General features: G+C 46.3%; 1 protein-coding gene across 1 annotated transcript in view; it reads left to right on the forward strand.

Moving 5' to 3' along the window:
- The first annotated feature begins 15,385 nt into the window (after positions 1-15,385).
- Positions 15,386-15,860, forward strand: part of ELOVL7 (ELOVL fatty acid elongase 7) — a 37,741-nt gene continuing 37,266 nt past the window's right edge. The window contains exon 1 of the mRNA XM_075410799.1: positions 15,386-15,461. The gene's annotated coding sequence lies outside the window, so the exon portion shown is untranslated. The remainder of the gene's footprint in view (positions 15,462-15,860) is intronic.

A 15,860-nucleotide genomic window follows, 5' to 3' on the forward strand; every position in this document is an offset into this window, starting at 1 on the left:
GCAGAGATTTCCTTAATTGGGCTCTGCAGAAATCTGCAAGTAAGTAAATATTCTGCATTATTCCAAATCCACCTAATGTTATCCCCCTCCGAGCTATCACCTATTCAAGAAGATAAAGGTGTTACCAGAGATGACAAAGTCAGGGACAGTCAGCAAAAAAGAGCCCTGTCTGTGTCTTCACCATCTCTGGCTGCCTGGGCTGCACCGCAGCAGCCACCAGAGTCAGCAGCATTTAGGAACGTCAGGGCAGTTAAGTTAAAGACAGGCCAAACAGGCACAGGGACATCCCTGGCGATTAAGTGATTAAGGCTTTGCCTCACGTCTCCTCAGGTCACGAGAAGGAAAGATCAGGTGCAGAACTGAATTGCTTCTTTACTTTCCATACATGAAAATCCTGCAATATCTCGGCAGAGTCTTAAAAACAAATCCAGCGTAATGGAACGAGTTTATAGGGAAACTCCCTAGCTTTGTCTACTTGAGTTATTTCTCTCCTGTTTTTCTGTCTCATCCATCTCCCTTTTATATTACTTAGAACATTCTTGTCCTCCTCACTTTTCTTTGTAGCCTGTTTGGAAAAATAAGGTATTTTCCTAGGAACTCTAATCTAAAAGCCTTTTAACTGTTAAAGGTTAACCATTACAGCATCTGTGCAAAAGCACACTTTTCCCTGACACTTGACTCCAGCCTGCCGTGTTCTGAAACTCAGCTATTAGTAATGCTTTAATATCTTGTTCATGCTGACTGAGTTGGTAGGAAGACAAGCTCAGATCCTACATGGAAAACAGACAAAAGCAGGTTAATAACATATGCCTGAGTGGGGAGCCACAAACGCTTCTAACTGTGAGCAAGCAAGTGTAAGAACCTGTCTTTCAGTGGCACTATTCTCTGGTGATTTTGATTCTGATGAACCTTTCTAGTGAGTTTGCTGAGAGTGGCTTGGGTGCTTTCAGGGGGGAAGAGATGTTCCTGTGCACAGAGGAAAAAGGATGAATGCAGCAAATTAGGCCCAGGTGGGGCACATCAAACAAAAAAAAAAAGGCTTTTTAGAGAGGATGATGTGCACGTGTAACTGGAAAAGCAAAACTCTGAAATAACTATTTCAGAGCACACGATATGCTTCAGATGAGAAAACTCAATGCTATGGCACTGGTAGGAGTTTTCCAAAAGGTATCTACACTCGTGCTGAATTTTGGGGTCAAACATGGTTTAAACACTTAAAACTTTACAACTTTACCTGGATTTTCCTAGAAGATTTACAGATATTTGACCTTTCCTGTATACAGGGTAATCAAAAGCAGCTTCCAGTGTCAGTGAGAGGTTTCCTGCACAGCATTTTGCTTATCCTTTTTTCAGTGACATTGACATATTTGTTTCTACCTCACCACAAAGTCATGGTAGAAGCCATTTCACCATTTAGACTGATTTAACTAAGCTCCTTTTAAAGAAAGAGTAGAAGACAGTCTAGACTGTGAAATTTCTTTGTTTTTAGGAATTTCAGTAAAATTTCAAATGGCTTTTCAATTCTACCTTAAAAATAGAAGTCATTAGTTTTATTTTAAGTTCGTTTGTGATGTGGAAGATTCTAGATCCTCTAGCAGAATCAATGACCAAACACGCTAGTACAAGAACTAACCCAACTGGCAAGGAAAAAGAGTGGGAGAAAGAGAATGATGCTGGTTTTTCTCAATTATTTATTTTTAATTGGGTTTTTGTTGTTGTTGTTATTACATTAACTAATAGTATGTAGGATGACTTCAGTATTCTCTGTAATCTGCAGAATCTTAGAGCAGAACGATTAGGTGGCATGTCCTGACAAAGAGCACTAACTCCTGTATGACTTCGTATATGAAAATACTGCCACCAGAAGAAACAAAGATGCTTGGAGATAACTTATTTTTCCTCATCTTCAGTACACAACAAAGAGACAAGCTGCCTTAAAAATGGTAAGAAAATAGTAAGCAATAGTAAGTGTCACAATGACATTATCTCTACCAAGAGATTTCAGCTGCATTCATAAGCTTGAGCTCGTGTAGCCTTTGAGATTTTTTATGTATGTAGAACTCATTAAAAACAATAAAGACCAAGATCAAACCAAGAGCAGCCTAGAAGACAAGAGCCTGAAATGTCTCTGGAAACACTGATGTGTTTAAAATTTCCATTCTGTCCTCTTACTGCATCTCTCAATAGAAAAGGTGAGCACAATAAATATAATAATGGTTTACCTCAACCATGGTAAGTCTCTGTATAGGACAACAGTTGTCAGGAAGGAAAAAGGCTGGGGAGAAAGCCTTGGAGTATTCTTTAGAAATACTTGAGGAGCTGTGTTAGAATCACAGAAAAAGACCAGTAGCCTTAGTCAATAGCTTTCTGCTATCCAGTGATTAAGCTTTGAAGAGAAACTATTGGCAAGGTCTTGCAAACTTCACTGAAGACTTAGTCCTGAACATTTCTCCTGCTGAAGAACATCAGGCTATGTATTATTCCATAGCAACGTGCTGTAGGTGAATGCAGAAGTAACAATTCATTGAACAGCAACCAAGGAAGCGTAAGCTTTTTTTTGAAACGCTGGAATTTTAAAGTAAGATTCAGCACATTGCAGATAGTTCCATTAATCTCAGCCAATCTCTGTTTGAGCTGTATTTATAATTCATTGCTTTGCCTGTTGCTATCCTAGAGTGAACGTAAAGACATGTCAAAATGCATGGAGATACAAAAACAAGTACACTTAAAAGGATTTCTTCTCAGCTCCCACCTACACCTAAGAGTGAAATAAAGCTCTGCCATCTGATATTAAGCCACATTCCCACTTCCACATTTTACTCTTGATCTATTTAAATTCTCAGCCCCAAAAGCAAAGACATAGCAGGAGGAGAGAAAGAATGACAGGACCTACTGTGAAGCACACCGTAAGACATAACACTGTTTCATGCACTTCCCTAACATGTCCCTGGACGCAGCTGTTGAGGAATACAGGATTCTGCCTGGGAGAGTGTCCTTAGTGGGAACATAGGCCTGGGATATACCCTGTCGCAATAACATACCCTGTTGCACTCGAAGTGTCTCACTGACAGGTTTAATTTGTAAGCTAGAATAGGACAACCTTTTTTGGAAGCAACCATGTGGTTCACTGAGTTCACACTAAAAGTTTCACTAGTTAGTTTGGTGAGCTTTCCCCGCCTTCCTTCCATACTGGCCTCAGACTCCTTCACAGAACATTTTAGGTTTCACGGCAGGTTCCCCAAGACAGAATGTGTTTTTCCAATCATGTTACTATTCATATCTCTAAGCCTTGCCTTGGGCCTCACTGTTTGATAGCTCTGCTACTCTCCTTTAAACATGTAAAGAAGACATCTTTATTTGCAAAACCTGATTATTCTGAACTGTTGCAAGTGACATTCATGGTGAGCAGTAATAAACGAATTTCAAGCACTTTGTTAAAAAATCAGACTACTTAGCCCATCTGTGTAACCATGTCAGCTGTAGTGCTGCTTCTCGGTAGTGTCTGCTTAAACGGCGCTCTCATGGCTGCCTGGAAGATCAATGATAGTATGGCAATGAAAGCGCATCTGTGTTGGCCTGCAAAGGGGTGCATAGGGTTTTTCCCATGAGGCACTAATAAAGCCAGGCCTGTAAAATCCCCCAAAGGAGACGATGCCCAGCCCAACAACAGCCCAAGCAACTGTTTGATAACCTCATGGGGTCAGCTCCTCTCCTCTCTCCTCCACTCCTGCCACGGTGCCATTTAAGTACAGCTCAGCTTTGTCCGTCTCAGCAGTCTGAAGAGTCTTTACTCAGCCCTCAAGGAAGCTTTAGTTATTTGCTCTGAGTTTGCTGTTGCTGTGATTATGCTACTGCAGGCCCCTGAGCTGGGAAGAATAAAAGGAGTTCAGGTAGGTTTCTGTGAACTGCTGTGATAGCAATGTTAAGTGTGTGTCCTTCTTTAGAAGGAGAAGTTTAATCACAATGGGAAGGCATGTTTCATCGTGCTGGTGAGTGGTGGTGGCTCAGGTGCTTCCTGTGAAAATGTCACATTTGATTGTAAAGGTTAAAGAAAAAAAGTATACAACAAGTAATGCTTTCAGTAAAAGTTTCTGTCATACGCTAATACTGTCTGCCTTCTTCCTTGTGGAGGAAAAGATAGTGATGTGTAGGCATGTCTGTGCTAGCTGGTCAGGAGTGTGTAGAAAGGATCGGAATTTTTTGTTTGGAGAGGGCTAGGGGTAGACTCATGTAAGTGAATGAGAACTGTTGAGCACAGCTTAGCTGTTTGCACATGTGATTTTGTTTTCACTTTGTTTTGTTGAAGTCTTAAAACTCAGATTGTGGGCTTCCTGTTACCCCTTGGAGAGAGTGTAAAGGTACCAAAGAGAGAAGACTCAAGAAAGGAGTATATGCTTGATGCCTGTTTCCATGTCATGAACTTGTCAGCCAACAGGAAGGGGAAGACAATGGGCAGAACTGAGCAGGAAAGGGCTTGGGGTTAAAGTTGTTTGAGTAACAACATTGTGAGGTGGAATCTGCATCATCGCCCCTGGGCAGAGTGCTGGAAGGACCAGCCTACTGTAACAGAGCAGTGATCTTTCCAGACTTTTGCACTGGGCAGATGGATAACCGAACAGAAAGGCTCAGTGCATCTACTGCTGCACTTCATACTGGGAAAGTGGGATTTGCTGCAGCTTCAAGGTTAGGTGTTTAAGTTAAGAATTACCAGCACCAGTTACTCATTCAGCTCTAACTGCTCTTTCTTATGTGTATGCAGGATGAAGGTGTATCACTTAATATTATTTTCAGCCATTTTTCTGGATCAAATTATACAGTAAGTGGAACTCACAGCAAATGTTTGCTGATAATTATTGCAGAGTTTATGAAAACTGTCTGAACCAATGAACTTCCTTGAAACTTGCTTGAAAGACAGGGATCCACCACGCAGAGGATGCTGTCAATAAGCAGAAAACTAAGGCTTGTTCAGCTGCTTTACTCCATGAGCACTCTTCTTCTTTGGGGTGCAGCATATAGCCAGCATTTAGGGTCTTGATGGTTTTGGTTTTCTTTAGAAGAAAACACTTGAAACAACTGCATATATTCTCTGGTAGAACCCTGCTTCCTTAAAAACAATGCTTCCCCAAAATAGTAGGGGAAAAAGATCAAGCTGACAGTTGCCTTCTTCAGAAATCCAAGTCAAATTTCCGTAAGGATAATGCCTCTGTCAGAAACTGTTTATTAGCTTACTCCAAAAGTTTAGTTTGTACGCATTTCCCTTATTTGCTCTCCTGCATAATTTCAGCTCATTATTTGTGGGGACTGGAAGGTTGTAACCTGTCCCAGGAAAAAATAACTTTAAGATGCTGCAGGTTAGTCCTTGTAAAATCTTACCATGTAGCTAGTTGATTTAACTGCTTTGGTTGGTGCCTACCTCACTCCAAAGGGAAGCATAAATGTGCTTTCTGTTGCCAGTGGCAGACGATGCTTTCTCACTCTTGAAATTAAAGCAGATCTGTGACTCTCCAATGTTTTCCTTGTGACTGTCACACCACTGCTTTGCAGCACACCTGCACCATCTCAACATGCACTGTGAGTGAGATGCACTTTCGTGACTCTAGTACATTGTGGATGGAACTGCAGGCCTGCACAGTGCATGCTTACATAAAGGAAGGCCATGGAGTGTCCACATTTCTATATGTATAAGCATGGTAATGGAAGGTGTCCTAAACCCCTTTTGCAAATATATCTAAAGAAACAAGTACATAAGTGAAGAATTTTTTTGTTGTTTCTTTGGGTGGGATTTTTGTTTTGGTTTTTTGGGTTTTGTCATTTATTCTTTTTTCTTAATTTTAAAAGCCTAATGTAAAATACTTACCTGTAATAGTACTACAGGTATGAGAGATCACAGAAGAAGTATAATTAGCTATGAAGTGTAATTAGCTATGAAAGGTAATGAGTATTTCTGTTTGATTGATTGGTAATTAGCTTGTGGGATTTCTTTTCCAGGAATCATTGTCTCACAGGTCTTATATTGCCAATGAAGAGGCTCAGTTTCAAAACCAACCTGCTTATGTGTGTAACCTATGTGTTGTACAACAACACAGTACGAATGACAAAGACTCCTCTATCATGCCATTAGATGGGAAATTTTTTGAAATTCCCAGCCTGTTCTTCTTATGATCTTATCTAAAAATAATCTAAACTAGCAAGTTTACAACAAGAAGGGCTTCTTCAGCTACATCAGCAGCAAAAGGAAGGCTAGGGACAATGTGGGGCCGCTGCTGAATGAGGCGGCTGTCCTGGTGACGGAGGATGCGGAGAAGGTAGAGCTACTGAATGCCTACTTTGCTTCAGTCTTCAGTGCTAAGACTGGCCCTCAGGAATCCCAGGCCCCGGAGGTAAGAGAAGAAGCCTACAAAGAGGACGAATTTCTCTTGGTCGAGGAGGACTGTGTGAGGGATCGCTTAAGCAATCTGGACGTCCACAAATCCATGGGCCCCGATGGAATGCACCCAAGAGTGCTGAGGGAGCTGGTAGATGTCATTGTCGAGCCACTCTCCATCATCTTTGAGAGGTCCTGGAGGACAGGAGAGGTGCCCGAGGACTGGAGAAAGGCCAATGTCACTCCAATCTTCAAAAAGGGCAAGAAGGAGGACCCAGGGAACTACAGGCCGGCCAGCCTCACCTCCATCCCGGGAAAGGTGATGGAGCAGCTTATCCTGGAGGCCATCATCAAGCAAGTGGAGGAAAAGAAGGTTATCAGGAGTAGTCAGCATGGATTCACTAAGGGAAAATCATGCCTGACCAATCTGATAGCTTTCTATGATGACATGACTAGCTGGGTAGACAAAGGGAGAGCCGTGGATGTTGTCTACCTAGACTTCAGCAAGGCTTTTGACACAGTCTCCCATAATATCCTCCTAGGGAAGCTGAGGAAGTGTGGGCTGGATGAGTGGTCGGTGAAGTGGATAGAGAACTGGCTGAATGGCAGAACTCAGAGGGTTGTCATCAGCGGTGCTGAGTCTAGTTGGAGGCTGGTAACAAGTGGTGTCCCTCAGGGGTCAGTACTGGGCCCAGTCTTGTTTAACTTCTTCATCAACGACCTGGATGAAGAGTTAGAATGTACCCTCAGCAAGTTTGCTGATGACACCAAACTGGGAGGTGTGGTAGACACACCAGAAGGCTGTGCTGCCATTCAGCGTGACCTGGATAGGCTGGAAAGTTGGGCAGAGAGGAATCTGATGAGGTTCAACACAGGCAAATGCAGGGTCCTGCACCTGGGGAGGAACAACCCCATGCACCAGTACAGGCTTGGGGCGGACCTGCTGGAGAGCAGCTCTGCGGAGAGGTACCTGGGTGTCCTGGTGGACGACAGGTTAACCATGAGCCAGCAGTGTGCCCTGGCTGCCAAGAAGGCCAGTGGGATCCTGGGGTGCATCAAGAAGAGTGTGGCCAGCAGGTCAAGGGAGGTTCTCCTTCCCCTCTACACTGCCCTAGTGAGGCCCCATCTGGAGTACTGTGTCCAGTTCTGGGCTCCGCAGTTCAAGAAAGATGAAGAGCTACTGGAGAGAGTCCAGCAGAGGGCTACAAGGATGGTGAGGGGACTGGAACATCTCTGCTACGAGGAGAGGCTGAGGGAGCTGGGCTTGTTCAGCCTGAAGAAGAGAAGGCTGCGAGGGGACCTAATATATGCTTACAAATATCTGAAGGGTGGGTGTCAGGAGGATGGGACCAAGCTCTTTTCAGTGGTGCCCAGTGACAGGACAAGGGGCAACAGGCACAAACCGAAGCACAGGAAGTTCCGTCTGAACATGAGGAAGAACTTCTTCCCTCTGAGGGTGACGGAGCCCTGGAACAGGCTGCCCAGGGAGGTTGTGGATTCTCCTTCTCTGGAGATATTCAAGACCCGCCTGGACAAGGTCCTCTACAGCCTGCTGTAGGTGACCTTGCTTCGACAGGAGGGTTGGACTAGATGACCCACAGAGGTCCCTTCCAGCCCCTACCATTCTGTGATTCTGTGATTCTGTGATTCTGAAGTTCTTAATCAGTTGGTTTCTTCTGAATTTATTTGAGCCCTTATCAGGAAAGCAGCACTACTTGTTTTAACCCATTTGAACCATTTCTTGCCTACATCTCCTTTTCTGAGTGTCTTGAAAAGCACTTCTGCTGCTAGGCTATTTTTCCATGGTTTACCTTTCCTCGAGCATGCATGGGTATCTTCAGTTTCAAAGTAATTTATTAATCTGTGGCCTATTTACCAAGCACAGGTGGCATTACTGTCATGGAGAGAGTGGGGACAAAGATAGCCCAATTTGTCTGAAATCAGATATGAATGTCAGAAGATGAAAGCTCTGATGTATTCACAGAAATGGTGTTGAATATTTCTTTCCCTTTTGCTTATCCACTTCTTCCCTTTTAGTTTCCGACTTTTCTTCCCAATCCCATCTGCAGAAAGTTTTATAAAAATTAAAAAAAAAAAAAAAAAGAAAAAGAATCTATGAAAGACAGGTTTCCACAATGAGTTATGAAGTATGTGTAGTGTGAGCAAGAATCAATTTTGGACAGTAATTTTTTGGTATGATTTTACTCTAGTTTTGCATTTTGTGAGTACTGGCACATCTGTCAAGGCAAAATGAACTGTGGATTTGTTGTAATTAATGATAAAGCTCTCTTTTCTGGTCTTTTGGTTTTGTTCATGTCTCAGTGATTTGCAGAAAAAGGAAAGAGAAGTTGCTTTGCTGTTAGCAAGGCTTTACAATTTAGTAGCATTCATGGCAATTCTTGTGGATGTTGGGGCATGAGGAATATGAGAAGGGACAGGAGAAAAAAATAGATTATTGGCTTTTGAAGCATGGGAGATGGGCTCTGAGTGGCTTTCTCAGTAGTTTTGTAGATGTCCATTTCTCACTGTGATGCTGAGTTACCTGATAAGTTATCTCCCGAGCCTTGGCTGTCCGAGGATGAAACAAATGAAACAACTCGAGGGCTCTGGTTTGAAAGTCTCTTCTCACTCCTTAACGCAAGCATACCATCTTTGTAATGTGTTCTCACATCTGGGAACTGCCAAAATTAGTTGGAGCTTTTGCATGGACGCTGAACATACAAAGAGTGCTATGCCTCAGCAGGCATCCCTGTCTCTCCTGCTCAGGAAAGATGGCAGCCCATGAACTCCCACAGCATGGTCTTTTCACTAGCAAGGGAATAGGAGAATGGTGCAAGGAATACAGCTGTTTGCACATCTCTGTGTCATCACACACTGCTTAGATAAAGAAGCTGTCCCTCTTGCGTTCACACAAAGTGCAAATCAGCAGCTACTCAATCCCACATCTGAGAAAGGTCTTACTCTTGTCTTTGCAGGGGTAGTGCAGGATGTGGCATGCTGTGGTGACATGGCCCAGACGGCACCAAAGGACCACGCAGCTGCTCCATCGCCCCTCCCCCCGCTGGGGGGGTGGGGAGGAGAATGGAAAGAAAAAGGCAAAACTTGTGGGTCGGGATAAGGGCAGTTTAACAGAACAGCAAAGGAAGCAAACAGTAACAGCAATACTGATGAGAACACGCGAATACACAGAGCAACTCTCTCACCACCTGATGCCCAGTGTGCTGCCAAGGCGCGACTCGCCTCCCTCCCGCCAGAACCCCCATTCAGCACCGAGCATGACAGCATAGGGCATCGAATACCCTGTTCTGTTTGGCCAGTCTCGGTCAGCCGCCCGGCTGTGTCCCCTCCTGGCTTCTGGTGAAAGCAAACCCCACCCCAGCCAAACCCAGGACAACATCTAAGTCTTTGCTACCACCAAAGAGTTTGCCTAGGCTGTACTGGTTAATCTTCAGCTTGCGTAATTAACACACTTGTTTCTAACAGCACAAAACAAACTTGAAATAGGATAAAAATTCTCCTTGATTACTCTGATTTAGAGGTGGTGTAGTACTAACAGCTTATTGTTATTGATCTTGCTAGAGCTCTGCATCCTTCTGGTGTGGTGATTGCACCATGGCATTCCGGCACCTGCCAGTCTGGCCAGCCAAAGCCTATTGAGCACAGTGCAGGTATTCTGCAGAGTTAGCATTCACTTCTTTGTTGGCTTTTTTTGTGTGGTTGGTTGTTTTATTATGACACATGTTAGCATGCTTTTGCAGTTATGGAGCACTGCTCTCTAAAAGCAACTTCTTTTTCCAGACATGTTTATGCACCCATGCTCATGGATAAGGCTGTGATGATGGCATAACATTGTGGCCCAGGTACAACAAACAGATCCCACAACTCTCCAGCACCCTGAAAAGGTTACTACTCCTTTTAGCTTTGTCTGCCCAAGCTCCTACAGAATAAAACATTTGCTACCATCACTGTCAATAACACATACAGCTACAATTTGACTGATGAAAGACCTAGCTATAAATTTAGTATAACAAAACCATTGGTAGACAGCATCTGAATCAGAGTTCTCAGCTGTGAGAAGCTGTGAGGTGTTGTGGACTCCAGAACAGCCACTGTCTGCAGTATCATGGAGCATGCTTGGAGTGTTCATTCAATGGTTATCCACACTACGCAACAAGCATTTAAATCTTCACTTCTATACATTTTTAAATTGGAGATTATATTCACAGTTTTAGTGAGGTTGGCGCTTTTTTCCACGTATTGTTTTCAGAGATGGGACAGATTAAAATGAAAAATCTGGTGATACAACATTACGGTTTTTGGGAAGAGGCTGGCTAAGCATGTCAGCTTTGGTTTTCTCATTGCATTCAGTAAGGTTTCTTGGGCTGACTGCAATTCACCTTTTGCAGGTGATTTAATTCTTCTTCCTCGTGAAGACTGAGTTGCAATCAGCCTGCATTTAAGCAAAACACTCTGAAGAGGTGTGTCACTACCAGTTTTCATTTGAGATGCACAGTGTGTATATAATAAACTGTATTATATGTTGTGTGTATATATGCATTATATGTGTATTTACATATATATTATATATGTGTATGTGTCTATAATGTATATGTATTATATACATATTATAAACTTGAACATATACACATTCATAATAGAATGTGTAGATATATCACATATGTATAGCATACACATACATGACATTACCTCTGTTAAACGTCCTCTTTAAAGAGATTTTTCATACACTTAAGATTATTGTATCTACTTTTCCAGTAGCCATTATTCACCCTACTTTTGGAGCACCTTCCTTCACTCCTGCCTAGCACCAGTCTCAGCTGCATAATAGCAAAACAATTTTTCACCATAAGGACCGAATTATTTTAATACTGTTGCTTGAAGTAGGTGGCTTTATATGGAAAGTTCCCTATCTGCATAGCTTTGTCACATCTGCAAGAATTAATCAGATTCACTGTTGTTCAGATAGCAAAACTGGAGTTCAAGATGTAGGTAAACACACAACTGTTGAAACAGAGCTGACCTGACAGCACTGCAGCAGTCTGCAGTGGATTCATGGTGTCAGGCGACCGTGCAAAACCAGCCACAGCTACTCACTTCTGTGCAGCTACCTGCGGCGTCAGTCTGCAGAGGGAGCAAACCTCCTTGCACAATCCAGCTCATCCACAGACAGATGAGCAGGACTGTGTCATTCTGTTTTCTCATCGTTTTCTCATCACTGTCCTCTCACCTTGTGCCACAACAGAAGTGATGATACATATCTGAGGAGGGATTTCTCTGGCATCTGGAAACTGCTCCTGGAACGTCACCACCAGCGTTATGCAAGGACCTGTGCATGGCTCTCCAGAACAGACCTGGGTAGAGAAATGTTCGGAAATGGCTCAGCTACACAATGGACACTGTTGCAGCTCAGAGGATTAGGCAGAAAAAGCAATTTTTTTTCTGCAATAAGCAGTAAGAAAAGTCTGAAAATAACTCCAACTGGAAAATGAGAAAGGCTGCGGATAGCCCTTTTGTCTCCAGCCCAGCTGCCAACCACAGCAACGGGCTGTGCTGTGACAGCTGTGGGACAGAGGCTGCTTGCAACAGAGCCTGCCTGGGACAGGTTTGGCAGTTGTGACTCAAGAGCACCAGTGCAGGTGCACAGGCAAACTGGATGTTTTCTAGGAAAGCAAAGCCTGCAAACAAGATTTAGGTAACTTCTGCATCTGTTCCAGATAGGTGTGCAGATATCTGTTGGTGTTCTTTGGGTGATTGCCTTGCTTGTTTACAACTGTTTGTATTTCAGCAGAAGCTCCCAACACTGTTGGTGCACTAGGGAGCAGCTCCTGTGGTTCTCCTGCTGATCAGCCCTACAGGCTTCAAATACAGTCCTTACGGAGTACTAATCTCTAAAAGACTCTTAAAACACAATCTCATCAACAGAATGACAGCCTAAACATCCTCTAGTCAGTAGAAAAAGTAGTGTCTGAGCTACGTGGTTGCTACTAATGCAACAAAAAAAGGAAAAGCATTGGCTAGCAGTATTTATGGCAAGCATGGTTCTTCATTCAGCGTTAAGACCAGGAGTTCAGCCCTCAGCATCTTGTAAAATCCAGAGAGCTGCCTCCAGTGTCTATGTTCATTTCGCTGTTGCCCTGTTCTTGTGTGGTGAATGCAGGGAACTCAAAAGATTACTTAAATTTACAGTAAATCCCATGTGCATCTTTCATGTGCTAAGCACTGAGAAAACCTGGTTGCTGCTAGCTGCCTCTTTTACAATTTAAATGCCTCTGACTTCCTGAGTGTCTGTTTTCTTTGTGTGTGTAGGGCACAGCTGTCTCCTCCATGCTGCCTTTCCCCTGCCTCATGTTAATCATTTACCTGCCATGAGCAGGTCAACCTTTATTTCTGTCCTCTCCCAACCCTCACAGACTTGCTTGGTGATTCCAACTACCTTTGCTCCAGAAGTCCGTGGAAGGCGAGGCCACTTACTCTCTTTATGAGGCTCCAAAGAGACAAGTAGCAGTGTTGTTGCTGACACTGTTGGCATCAAATGTGTTGGCTTGCAACTGGTAATTGTTTTATTTTTTTCGATTAATGACAACAGCCTTGCATTTGAAGTCTACAGGTGACCTACTTCCTTTTTGTTGTTACGCACCACAGTGTCCCATTTTGTCCCAGCCAAGGCAGCCCTATCAGGCATGGCAAAACAGATATTACAACACATGAAGAATATTAGTTGCTTGCTGTGCCACACAGCCGCATCCCTCTGGACAAGTCAAGACTTATTCGTCTTCAGGTTCCCATGGGCTCTGTCTGAGCAGGGATGTGCTGGTTCCTAAGGTCTGCTTGCAGTTTTTCTTGGCTGATCTCTTAGGAAAAAATGGTTTTGAATCAAGAAATCAAAGAAAAGGCTGCAACTTCTGAAAATTAAGGGGGAGAGGGAGTGGAGGGTATTCTAATCTTGTTCTGTGATTTTCCCCTTCTGGGTGAGACACACAGTATTGCTCAATGCATTATCATATTTCTACATATCCTTTTTGGCCAAACCCAGTGATCTTATTAAGATGCCCTTTCAAAAGCCCCAGGATTTCTTCATCTCTCATAATCCTAACAATTCCAACAGGAACATGAAGCATATCTGGAAGCTCAAGGTCCTCCAGCCTAACCAGTCACTCAGTGATGTGGAGTTTCTGCAGTATCACTGTTACACACCATGTTTCTCCGCCCCCACCCCACCACCTGGTTTTCAGCCTCTCGTGGTATTTCCATGCTCCTAACAAGCTTTTGATGCTGGTTCTTGGTATCCTTCTATGATGGGGTTACAGCGTTGGTGGACAAAGGGCGGGCAACTGACATCATCTACCTGGACTTGTGCAAGGCATTCGACACTGTCCTGCATGATGTCCTTGTCTCTAAATTGGAAGGATGTGGATTTGACAGATGGACCACTCGTTGGATAAGGAACTGGCTCGATGGACGCACACAAAGAGTTGCAGTCAATGGCTCAATGTCCAGGTGGAGACCAGTGACGAGTGGTATGCCTCAGGGGTCGGTACTTGGGCCAGTGCTGTGCAACGTTTTTGTCGGTGACATGGACAGTGGGACTGAGTGCACCCTCAACAAGTTTGCCAACGACACCAAGCTGTGTGGTATGGTTGACACGCTGGAGGGAAGGGATGCCATTCAGAGGGACCTTGACAGGCTGGAGAGGTGGGCCTGTGTGAACCGCATAAAGTTCGACAAGGCCAAGTGCAAGGTCCTGCACGTGGGTCAGGGCAATCCCGAACACAAGTACAGGCTGGGCAGAGAGTGTCTCGAGAGCAGCCCTGAGAAGAAGGACTTGGGGGTACTGGTGGATGAAAAACTGGACATGACCTGGCAATGTGCGCTTGCAGCCCAGAAGGCCAACCGTATCCTGGGCTGCATCAAGAGAAGCGTGGCCAGCAGGTCGAGGAAGGTGATTCTGCCCCTTTACTTTGCTCTGGTGAGACCCCACCTGGAGTACTGCGCCCAGCTCTGGAGCCCCCAACATAAGAAGGACATGGATGTGTTGGAGTGGGTCCCACGAAGATGATCAGAGGGCTGGAGTACCTCTCCTATGAGGACAGGCTGAGGGAGTTGGGGCTGTTCAGCCTGGAGAAGAGAAGGCTCCGGGGTGACCTTAGAGCAGCCTTCCAGTACCTGAAGGTGGCCTACAGGAAGGATGGAGAGGGGCTTTTCACAAGGGTGTGCAGTGACAGGACAAGGGGGAATGGCTCTAAAATAAAAGAGGGCAGATTATGACTAGATATTAGGAAGAAATTCTTCACCATGAGGGTGGTGAAACACTGGCACAGGTTGCCCAGAGAAGCTGTGGATGCCCCCTCCCTGGCAGCGTTCAAGGCCAAGTTGGATGGAGCTCTGAGCAGCCTGGTGTGGTGGAAGATGTCCCTGCTCATGGCAGGGGGGTTGGAACCAGATGATCTTTAAGATCCCTTCCAACCCAAACCATTCTATGATTCTACGATTCTTGCCTCTTGAGGTCTCAAACTTCTCGCTGTCCTCCAGCTCAGAGGCGCCTTCTGCATTCCGGCGTAGACTGTGTATTCGCTTCACAGCTTCAGCTCACAACTCCTTCACCTTGTGCTTTTCTTTGCGTGTCACAAAAAAGAGTTTCCGTCTTTTCTTCACTTTGCCTTCGTGCCCTCCCCTTGCTCCTCGCTTTTGCCTCTGCTTGAGTCGAGCTGCCACCCTCACGCCAATCACAGCAGAAACAGCTGCGCGCTTCCTGGGCTGACAGCCTGACCTGCGGCGCCGAGCGGGCTCGGCTCTCCAGCAGCGCGGGGCCGCCGCGTCCCCACGCTGCCGCCATCACCGCCCCGCAGCGCCCGCGCGCCCCGGGGACCCGCACCGCTGCTTGCGCGGCTCCCGGAGGGCGGGGCCGGGCGGGGCCGGGCGGGGCGGGGCCTCCCGGCCCCGGGTGCGAGCGAGGCGAGGGGCGGGGCCGCGGCGGCGGGGGCGGGGCCGGGCGGAGCGGGGCGCACCGCCCCCGCCCGCGTGCCCTCCTGCGGGCGCGCCGCCCCGCCGCGCAGTTGCTGCCGGGCGGCCGCGGGGACAGGTGGGGGCGCGGCGGCGCGCGCGAGGGGTCCCGTCGGGGGCGGGAAGCTGCGGGGCGGGAGGGGGGCCGGGGGCCCGCGCTGCCCTGCCCACCCGCCGCTTACCCCCGCGGCCTCCCGGCCTCGCCCGGGGTCCGGGGGGCGTTGGGCGCAGCGTCCTTTCGCGGGGTGCCCCCCGCGCTGGCGGGCACGGGGCTGGGCGGGATGGGCCCCGGGGTGCTCCCCGCCGAACGACCTCCCCGCGCCCCCGGTGCCGCCCCCGCTCCGCCTCCCCGCTCCGTCCCCTGGCTGCGTCCCGAAACTGCGGGCGGCAGCCGCATCCCCGCTCCCGGTCCGCACCGCGCCGCACCCCCCGAGCCCTCAGGGGCTGTGCCCCGCCGTACCTGTTTCGCCCCCCGCCT

This window comes from Opisthocomus hoazin, chromosome Z (assembly GCF_030867145.1).
Source record: "Opisthocomus hoazin isolate bOpiHoa1 chromosome Z, bOpiHoa1.hap1, whole genome shotgun sequence".
NCBI classification, from domain to species: domain Eukaryota; kingdom Metazoa; phylum Chordata; class Aves; order Opisthocomiformes; family Opisthocomidae; genus Opisthocomus; species Opisthocomus hoazin.